This window comes from Brienomyrus brachyistius, chromosome 2 (assembly GCF_023856365.1).
Source record: "Brienomyrus brachyistius isolate T26 chromosome 2, BBRACH_0.4, whole genome shotgun sequence".
NCBI lineage: Eukaryota > Metazoa > Chordata > Actinopteri > Osteoglossiformes > Mormyridae > Brienomyrus > Brienomyrus brachyistius.
The window spans coordinates 40,086,957-40,096,956 of NC_064534.1; the positions used below are offsets into that span (position 1 = coordinate 40,086,957).

At 44.6% G+C, this 10,000-nt stretch overlaps 9 non-coding genes across 9 annotated transcripts in view; all 9 read left to right on the forward strand.

The window, feature by feature from the left end:
- The first annotated feature begins 405 nt into the window (after positions 1-405).
- On the forward strand, positions 406-524 carry LOC125732667 (5S ribosomal RNA). The gene has a single exon (XR_007392040.1). It is a non-coding gene; the product is annotated as a 5S ribosomal RNA (ribosomal RNA).
- Positions 525-1,600: 1,076 nt separating this feature from the next.
- LOC125732158 (5S ribosomal RNA) lies at positions 1,601-1,719 on the forward strand. The gene has a single exon (XR_007391698.1). It is a non-coding gene; the product is annotated as a 5S ribosomal RNA (ribosomal RNA).
- A 1,080-nt stretch (positions 1,720-2,799) lies between these two features.
- On the forward strand, positions 2,800-2,918 carry LOC125735228 (5S ribosomal RNA). The gene has a single exon (XR_007394526.1). It is a non-coding gene; the product is annotated as a 5S ribosomal RNA (ribosomal RNA).
- A 1,080-nt stretch (positions 2,919-3,998) lies between these two features.
- Positions 3,999-4,117, forward strand: LOC125735229 (5S ribosomal RNA). Its single transcript, XR_007394527.1, has one exon. It is a non-coding gene; the product is annotated as a 5S ribosomal RNA (ribosomal RNA).
- A 1,079-nt stretch (positions 4,118-5,196) lies between these two features.
- LOC125736163 (5S ribosomal RNA) lies at positions 5,197-5,315 on the forward strand. The gene has a single exon (XR_007395447.1). It is a non-coding gene; the product is annotated as a 5S ribosomal RNA (ribosomal RNA).
- Positions 5,316-6,394: 1,079 nt separating this feature from the next.
- On the forward strand, positions 6,395-6,513 carry LOC125732668 (5S ribosomal RNA). The gene has a single exon (XR_007392041.1). It is a non-coding gene; the product is annotated as a 5S ribosomal RNA (ribosomal RNA).
- Positions 6,514-7,589: 1,076 nt separating this feature from the next.
- Positions 7,590-7,708, forward strand: LOC125732169 (5S ribosomal RNA). Its single transcript, XR_007391699.1, has one exon. It is a non-coding gene; the product is annotated as a 5S ribosomal RNA (ribosomal RNA).
- A 1,080-nt stretch (positions 7,709-8,788) lies between these two features.
- Positions 8,789-8,907, forward strand: LOC125735230 (5S ribosomal RNA). The gene has a single exon (XR_007394528.1). It is a non-coding gene; the product is annotated as a 5S ribosomal RNA (ribosomal RNA).
- Positions 8,908-9,987: 1,080 nt separating this feature from the next.
- LOC125735231 (5S ribosomal RNA) overlaps positions 9,988-10,000 on the forward strand; it is a 119-nt gene continuing 106 nt past the window's right edge. Inside the window, exon 1 of the ribosomal RNA XR_007394529.1 lies at positions 9,988-10,000. This exon is cut by the window's right edge and continues 106 nt beyond it. This is a non-coding gene — a ribosomal RNA (5S ribosomal RNA).

Genomic DNA, 10,000 nt, shown 5'->3' on the forward strand with positions numbered 1-10,000 from the left:
GGGAAGCATGTGATTCAGCAGCTACCAGTGGGCTTCGTGCGGCGGAGATTTTGTGGCTGTTAGCGGAGTTGATAACAGAGGGTCGTTAAGAGAAGCCTGCATGCAGTAGGCAAAGGAGTAATGTTTGCCGGCGGGGGACGTGCGGCGATTAACCTGTGCGGTAGTGAAAAGGAGTTAAAGAGAAGGAAGTGTGCGGATGCGGAAAGAATGGAATAATTGAGGTAGGCTGCCGGCTGAGTAGTTTGGTGAATGTTTGGTGTGGGTCCGGCGCTGCCGATTGGATGGTGGTGCTGCAGTGTGAGTCAGATAAAAAAAAAAAAAAAAACCAGGAGTAGGATCCAATGGGACTAACTGGCATGTATAGACGCGTGTAATGCAAAAGGGCTGTTTTTGGTAGCGTCTCTCGCTTATGGCCATACCACCCTGAACACGCCCGATCTCATCCGATCTCGGAAGCCAAGCAGGGTAGGGTCTGGTTAGTACTTGGATGGGAGACCTCCTGGGAATACCAGGTGCTGTAAGCTTTTCTCACTTTTTCTTTATACAGGGGGCGCTCCACTTCACGATTAATTTAAATCTATCACTCCCCTTCCATTTTACTATTTTATATATATATATATTTTTCTCTCATTCATAAAGGTAGCTTTTACACACCGTTTTACTCTAAATACTTCCTGGTAATTCAAGGTGCTGTAAGCTGTTCGTGCCTTTATTCCACCAGGGCGCGATCTTCTCACAAACTTGAAGACTGTCACTCCCCATTCACGTTTTACAACTTATTGTTAATGATAAAGAGACAGCTTTTTACACAAAGTTTTAAACAAAGTACTGATATTATTCCTCTTCAACTGACCGCTTTGTTTTCTATGCAAAAACCACTTCGCCACAGAAGACTCGATATTATTGGCATAGCAAGTTCTGCTCTTCTCCTTTCAAAACTTGCTAAAAGCTGTATTTAAAAGAACAGATTGGCCGGGGTAATTCACACCCTTCAATGCCAGCTTAATGTTTAGGTTAGTGGGAATCACAGAGGAATTAGGGATGGAAACTTCTTTGCTGGTGGTAGAAGCGGTCTGGTGAATTTTTAGAGAGAAGAGGCCGTCGATGTTTGAATGTAGAAAATTGTTCTGGCTGCAGCCTGCAGTATGGACTTGTTGGTGTGTGTAGCTCCCAGTGTTCTGACAGCGCGACGTTTTGGGGAAGCATGTGATTCAGCAGCTACCAGTGGGCTTCGTGCGGCGGAGATTTTGTGGCTGTTAGCGGAGTTGATAACAGAGGGTCGTTAAGAGAAGCCTGCATGCAGTAGGCAAAGGAGTAATGTTTGCCGACGGAGGACGTGCGGCGATTAACCTGTGCGGTAGTGAAAAGGAGTTAAAAAGAAGGAAGTGTGCGGATGCGGAAAGAATGGAATAATTGTGGTAGGCTGCCGGCTGAGTAGTTTGGTGAATGTTTGGTGTGGGTCCGGCGCTGCCGATTGGATGGTGGGGCTGCAGTGTGAGTCAGATAAAAAAAAAAAAAAACCAGGAGTAGGATCCAATGGGACTAACTGGCATGTATAGAGGCGTGTAATGCAAAAGGGCTGTTTTTGGTAGCATATCTCGCTTACGGCCATACCACCCTGAACACGCCTGATCTCGTCTGATCTCGGAAGCTAAGCAGGGTAGGGTCTGGTTAGTACTTGGATGGGAGACCGCCTGGGAATACCAGATGCTGTAAGCTTTTCTCACTTTTACTTTAAACGGGGGGCGCTCCACTTCACGATTAATTTAAATCTATCACTCCCCTTCCATTTTACTATTTTATATATATATATATATTTTTTCTCTCATTCATAAAGGCAGCTTTTAGAAACCGTTTTACTCTAAATACTTCCTGGTAATTCTAGGTGCTGTAAGCTGTTCGTGCCTTTATTCCACCAGGGCGCGATCTTCTCACAAACTTGAAGACTGTCACTCCCCATTCACGTTTTACAACTTATTGTTAATGATAAAGAGACAGCTTTTTACACACAGTTTTAAACAAAGTACTGATATTATTCCTCTTCAACTGACCGCTTTGTTTTCTATGCAAAAACCACTTCGCCACAGAAGACTCGATATTATTGGCATAGCAAGTTCTGCTCTTCTCCTTTCAAAACTTGCTAAAAGCTGTATTTAAAAGAACAGATTGGCCGGGGTAATTCACACCCTTCAATGCCAGCTTAATGTTTAGGTTAGTGGGAATCACAGAGGAATTAGGGATGGAAACTTCTTTGCTGGTGGTAGAAGCGGTCTGGTGAATTTTTAGAGAGAAGAGGCCGTCGATGTTTGAATGTAGAAAATTGTTCTGGCTGCAGCCTGCAGTATGGACTTGTTGGTGTGTGTAGCTCCCAGTGTTCTGACAGCGCGACGTTTTGGGGAAGCATGTGATTCAGCAGCTACCAGTGGGCTTCGTGCGGCGGAGATTTTGTGGCTGTTAGCGGAGTTGATAACAGAGGGTCGTTAAGAGAAGCCTGCATGCAGTAGGCAAAGGAGTAATGTTTGCCGACGGAGGACGTTCGGCGATTAACCTGTGCGGTAGTGAAAAGGAGTTAAAAAGAAGGAAGTGTGCGGATGCGGAAAGAATGGAATAATTGTGGTAGGCTGCCGGCTGAGTAGTTTGGTGAATGTTTGGTGTGGGTCCGGCGCTGCCGATTGGATGGTGGGGCTGCAGTGTGAGTCAGATAAAAAAAAAAAAAAAACCAGGAGTAGGATCCAATGGGACTAACTGGCATGTATAGACGCGTGTAATGCAAAAGGGCTGTTTTTGGTAGCATCTCTCGCTTACGGCCATACCACCCTGAACACGCCTGATCTCGTCTGATCTCGGAAGCTAAGCAGGGTAGGGTCTGGTTATTACTTGGATGGGAGACCGCCTGGGAATACCAGGTGCTGTAAGCTTTTCTCACTTTTACTTTAAACGGGGGGCGCTCCACTTCACGATTAATTTAAATCTATCACTCCCCTTCCATTTTACTATTTTATATATATATATTTTTTTTTTCTCTCATTCATAAAGGCAGCTTTTAGAAACCGTTTTACTCTAAATACTTCCTGGTAATTCTAGGTGCTGTAAGCTGTTCGTGCCTTTATTCCACCAGGGCGCGATCTTCTCACAAACTTGAAGACTGTCACTCCCCATTCACGTTTTACAACTTATTGTTAATGATAAAGAGACAGCTTTTTACACACAGTTTTAAACAAAGTACTGATATTATTCCTCTTCAACTGACCGCTTTGTTTTCTATGCAAAAACCACTTCGCCACAGAAGACTCGATATTATTGGCATAGCAAGTTCTGCTCTTCTCCTTTCAAAACTTGCTAAAAGCTGTATTTAAAAGAACAGGTTGGCCGGGGTAATTCACACCCTTCAATGCCAGCTTAATGTTTAGGTTAGTGGGAATCACAGAGGAATTAGGGATGGAAACTTCTTTGCTGGTGGTAGAAGCGGTCTGGTGAATTTTTAGAGAGAAGAGGCCGTCGATGTTTGAATGTAGAAAATTGTTCTGGCTGCAGCCTGCAGTATGAACTTGTTGGTGTGTGTAGCTCCCAGTGTTCTGACAGCGCGAAGTTTTGGGGAAGCATGTGATTCAGCAGCTACCAGTGGGCTTCGTGCGGCGGAGATTTTGTGGCTGTTAGCGGAGTTGATAACAGAGGGTCGTTAAGAGAAGCCTGCATGCAGTAGGCAAAGGAGTAATGTTTGCCGGCGGGGGACGTGCGGCGATTAACCTGTGCGGTAGTGAAAAGGAGTTAAAAAGAAGGAAGTGTGCGGATGCGGAAAGAATGGAATAATTGTGGTAGGCTGCCGGCTGAGTAGTTTGGTGAATGTTTGGTGTGGGTCCGGCGCTGCCGATTGGATGGTGGGGCTGCAGTGTGAGTCAGATAAAAAAAAAAAAAAAACCAGGAGTAGGATCCAATGGGACTAACTGGCATGTATAGACGCGTGTAATGCAAAAGGGCTGTTTTTGGTAGCATCTCTCGCTTACGGCCATACCACCCTGAACACGCCTGATCTCGTCTGATCTCGGAAGCTAAGCAGGGTAGGGTCTGGTTATTACTTGGATGGGAGACCGCCTGGGAATACCAGGTGCTGTAAGCTTTTCTCACTTTTACTTTATACAGGGGGCGCTCCACTTCACGATTAATTTAAATCTATCACTCCCCTTCCATTTTACTATTTTATATATATATTTTTTTTTCTCTCATTCATAAAGGCAGCTTTTAGAAACCGTTTTACTCTAAATACTTCCTGGTAATTCAAGGTGCTGTAAGCTGTTCGTGCCTTTATTCCACCAGGGCGCGATCTTCTCACAAACTTGAAGACTGTCACTCCCCATTCACGTTTTACAACTTATTGTTAATGATAAAGAGACAGCTTTTTACACACAGTTTTAAACAAAGTACTGATATTATTCCTCTTCAACTGACCGCTTTGTTTTCTATGCAAAAACCACTTCGCCACAGAAGACTCGATATTATTGGCATAGCAAGTTCTGCTCTTCTCCTTTCAAAACTTGCTAAAAGCTGTATTTAAAAGAAGAGATTGGACGGGGTAATTCACACCCTTCAATGCCAGCTTAATGTTTAGGTTAGTGGGAGTCACAGAGGAATTAGGGATGGAAACTTCTTTGCTGGTGGTAGAAGCGGTCTGGTGAATTTTTAGAGAGAAGAGGCCGTCGATGTTTGAATGTAGAAAATTGTTCTGGCTGTAGCCTGCAGTATGAACTTGTTGGTGTGTGTAGCTCCTTAGTGTTCTGACAGCGCGAAGTTTTGGGGAAGCATGTGATTCAGCAGCTACCAGTGGGCTTCGTGCGGCGGAGATTTTGTGGCTGTTAGCAGAGTTGATAACAGAGGGTCGTTAAGAGAAGCCTGCATGCAGTAGGCAAAGGAGTAATGTTTGCCGGCGGGGGACGTGCGGCGATTAACCTGTGCGGTAGTGAAAAGGAGTTAAAAAGAAGGAAGTGTGCGGATGCGGAAAGAATGGAATAATTGTGGTAGGCTGCCGGCTGAGTAGTTTGGTGAATGTTTGGTGTGGGTCCGGCGCTGCCGATTGGATGGTGGGGCTGCAGTGTGAGTCAGATAAAAAAAAAAAAAAAGAACATTAGTACTATCCAATGGGACCAACTGGCATGTATAGAGGCGTGTAATGCAAAAGGGCTGTTTTTGGTAGCATATCTCGCTTACGGCCATACCACCCTGAACACGCCTGATCTCGTCTGATCTCGGAAGCTAAGCAGCGTAGGGTCTGGTTAGTACTTGGATGGGAGACCACCTAGGAATACCAGGTGCTGTAAGCTTTTCTCACTTTTACTTTATACAGGGGGCGCTCCACTTCACGATTAATTTAAATCTATCACTCCCCTTCCATTTTACTATTTTATATATATATTTTTTTTTTCTCTCATTCATAAAGGCAGCTTTTAGAAACCGTTTTACTCTAAATACTTCCTGGTAATTCAAGGTGCTGTAAGCTGTTCGTGCCTTTATTCCACCAGGGCGCGATCTTCTCACAAACTTGAAGACTGTCACTCCCCATTCACGTTTTACAACTTATTGTTAATGATAAAGAGACAGCTTTTTACACACAGTTTTAAACAAAGTACTGATATTATTCCTCTTCAACTGACCGCTTTGTTTTCTATGCAAAAACCACTTCGCCACAGAAGACTCGATATTATTGGCATAGCAAGTTCTGCTCTTCTCCTTTCAAAACTTGCTAAAAGCTGTATTTAAAAGAACAGATTGGCCGGGGTAATTCACACCCTTCTATGCCAGCTTAATGTTTAGGTTAGTGGGAATCACAGAGGAATTAGGGATGGAAACTTCTTTGCTGGTGGTAGAAGCGGTCTGGTGAATTTTTAGAGAGAAGAGGCTGTCGGTGTTTGAATGTAGAAAATTGTTCTGGCTGCAGCCTGCAGTATGGACTTGTTGGTGTGTGTAGCTCCCAGTGTTCTGACAGCGCGACGTTTTGGGGAAGCATGTGATTCAGCAGCTACCAGTGGGCTTCGTGCGGCGGAGATTTTGTGGCTGTTAGCGGAGTTGATAACAGAGGGTCGTTAAGAGAAGCCTGCATGCAGTAGGCAAAGGAGTAATGTTTGCCGGCGGGGGACGTGCGGCGATTAACCTGTGCGGTAGTGAAAAGGAGTTAAAGAGAAGGAAGTGTGCGGATGCGGAAAGAATGGAATAATTGAGGTAGGCTGCCGGCTGAGTAGTTTGGTGAATGTTTGGTGTGGGTCCGGCGCTGCCGATTGGATGGTGGTGCTGCAGTGTGAGTCAGATAAAAAAAAAAAAAAAAACCAGGAGTAGGATCCAATGGGACTAACTGGCATGTATAGACGCGTGTAATGCAAAAGGGCTGTTTTTGGTAGCGTCTCTCGCTTATGGCCATACCACCCTGAACACGCCCGATCTCATCCGATCTCGGAAGCCAAGCAGGGTAGGGTCTGGTTAGTACTTGGATGGGAGACCTCCTGGGAATACCAGGTGCTGTAAGCTTTTCTCACTTTTTCTTTATACAGGGGGCGCTCCACTTCACGATTAATTTAAATCTATCACTCCCCTTCCATTTTACTATTTTATATATATATATATTTTTCTCTCATTCATAAAGGTAGCTTTTACACACCGTTTTACTCTAAATACTTCCTGGTAATTCAAGGTGCTGTAAGCTGTTCGTGCCTTTATTCCACCAGGGCGCGATCTTCTCACAAACTTGAAGACTGTCACTCCCCATTCACGTTTTACAACTTATTGTTAATGATAAAGAGACAGCTTTTTACACAAAGTTTTAAACAAAGTACTGATATTATTCCTCTTCAACTGACCGCTTTGTTTTCTATGCAAAAACCACTTCGCCACAGAAGACTCGATATTATTGGCATAGCAAGTTCTGCTCTTCTCCTTTCAAAACTTGCTAAAAGCTGTATTTAAAAGAACAGATTGGCCGGGGTAATTCACACCCTTCAATGCCAGCTTAATGTTTAGGTTAGTGGGAATCACAGAGGAATTAGGGATGGAAACTTCTTTGCTGGTGGTAGAAGCGGTCTGGTGAATTTTTAGAGAGAAGAGGCCGTCGATGTTTGAATGTAGAAAATTGTTCTGGCTGCAGCCTGCAGTATGGACTTGTTGGTGTGTGTAGCTCCCAGTGTTCTGACAGCGCGACGTTTTGGGGAAGCATGTGATTCAGCAGCTACCAGTGGGCTTCGTGCGGCGGAGATTTTGTGGCTGTTAGCGGAGTTGATAACAGAGGGTCGTTAAGAGAAGCCTGCATGCAGTAGGCAAAGGAGTAATGTTTGCCGACGGAGGACGTGCGGCGATTAACCTGTGCGGTAGTGAAAAGGAGTTAAAAAGAAGGAAGTGTGCGGATGCGGAAAGAATGGAATAATTGTGGTAGGCTGCCGGCTGAGTAGTTTGGTGAATGTTTGGTGTGGGTCCGGCGCTGCCGATTGGATGGTGGGGCTGCAGTGTGAGTCAGATAAAAAAAAAAAAAAACCAGGAGTAGGATCCAATGGGACTAACTGGCATGTATAGAGGCGTGTAATGCAAAAGGGCTGTTTTTGGTAGCATATCTCGCTTACGGCCATACCACCCTGAACACGCCTGATCTCGTCTGATCTCGGAAGCTAAGCAGGGTAGGGTCTGGTTAGTACTTGGATGGGAGACCGCCTGGGAATACCAGATGCTGTAAGCTTTTCTCACTTTTACTTTAAACGGGGGGCGCTCCACTTCACGATTAATTTAAATCTATCACTCCCCTTCCATTTTACTATTTTATATATATATATATATTTTTTCTCTCATTCATAAAGGCAGCTTTTAGAAACCGTTTTACTCTAAATACTTCCTGGTAATTCTAGGTGCTGTAAGCTGTTCGTGCCTTTATTCCACCAGGGCGCGATCTTCTCACAAACTTGAAGACTGTCACTCCCCATTCACGTTTTACAACTTATTGTTAATGATAAAGAGACAGCTTTTTACACACAGTTTTAAACAAAGTACTGATATTATTCCTCTTCAACTGACCGCTTTGTTTTCTATGCAAAAACCACTTCGCCACAGAAGACTCGATATTATTGGCATAGCAAGTTCTGCTCTTCTCCTTTCAAAACTTGCTAAAAGCTGTATTTAAAAGAACAGATTGGCCGGGGTAATTCACACCCTTCAATGCCAGCTTAATGTTTAGGTTAGTGGGAATCACAGAGGAATTAGGGATGGAAACTTCTTTGCTGGTGGTAGAAGCGGTCTGGTGAATTTTTAGAGAGAAGAGGCCGTCGATGTTTGAATGTAGAAAATTGTTCTGGCTGCAGCCTGCAGTATGGACTTGTTGGTGTGTGTAGCTCCCAGTGTTCTGACAGCGCGACGTTTTGGGGAAGCATGTGATTCAGCAGCTACCAGTGGGCTTCGTGCGGCGGAGATTTTGTGGCTGTTAGCGGAGTTGATAACAGAGGGTCGTTAAGAGAAGCCTGCATGCAGTAGGCAAAGGAGTAATGTTTGCCGACGGAGGACGTTCGGCGATTAACCTGTGCGGTAGTGAAAAGGAGTTAAAAAGAAGGAAGTGTGCGGATGCGGAAAGAATGGAATAATTGTGGTAGGCTGCCGGCTGAGTAGTTTGGTGAATGTTTGGTGTGGGTCCGGCGCTGCCGATTGGATGGTGGGGCTGCAGTGTGAGTCAGATAAAAAAAAAAAAAAAACCAGGAGTAGGATCCAATGGGACTAACTGGCATGTATAGACGCGTGTAATGCAAAAGGGCTGTTTTTGGTAGCATCTCTCGCTTACGGCCATACCACCCTGAACACGCCTGATCTCGTCTGATCTCGGAAGCTAAGCAGGGTAGGGTCTGGTTATTACTTGGATGGGAGACCGCCTGGGAATACCAGGTGCTGTAAGCTTTTCTCACTTTTACTTTAAACGGGGGGCGCTCCACTTCACGATTAATTTAAATCTATCACTCCCCTTCCATTTTACTATTTTATATATATATATTTTTTTTTTCTCTCATTCATAAAGGCAGCTTTTAGAAACCGTTTTACTCTAAATACTTCCTGGTAATTCTAGGTGCTGTAAGCTGTTCGTGCCTTTATTCCACCAGGGCGCGATCTTCTCACAAACTTGAAGACTGTCACTCCCCATTCACGTTTTACAACTTATTGTTAATGATAAAGAGACAGCTTTTTACACACAGTTTTAAACAAAGTACTGATATTATTCCTCTTCAACTGACCGCTTTGTTTTCTATGCAAAAACCACTTCGCCACAGAAGACTCGATATTATTGGCATAGCAAGTTCTGCTCTTCTCCTTTCAAAACTTGCTAAAAGCTGTATTTAAAAGAACAGGTTGGCCGGGGTAATTCACACCCTTCAATGCCAGCTTAATGTTTAGGTTAGTGGGAATCACAGAGGAATTAGGGATGGAAACTTCTTTGCTGGTGGTAGAAGCGGTCTGGTGAATTTTTAGAGAGAAGAGGCCGTCGATGTTTGAATGTAGAAAATTGTTCTGGCTGCAGCCTGCAGTATGAACTTGTTGGTGTGTGTAGCTCCCAGTGTTCTGACAGCGCGAAGTTTTGGGGAAGCATGTGATTCAGCAGCTACCAGTGGGCTTCGTGCGGCGGAGATTTTGTGGCTGTTAGCGGAGTTGATAACAGAGGGTCGTTAAGAGAAGCCTGCATGCAGTAGGCAAAGGAGTAATGTTTGCCGGCGGGGGACGTGCGGCGATTAACCTGTGCGGTAGTGAAAAGGAGTTAAAAAGAAGGAAGTGTGCGGATGCGGAAAGAATGGAATAATTGTGGTAGGCTGCCGGCTGAGTAGTTTGGTGAATGTTTGGTGTGGGTCCGGCGCTGCCGATTGGATGGTGGGGCTGCAGTGTGAGTCAGATAAAAAAAAAAAAAAAACCAGGAGTAGGATCCAATGGGACTAACTGGCATGTATAGACGCGTGTAATGCAAAAGGGCTGTTTTTGGTAGCATCTCTCGCTTACGGCCATA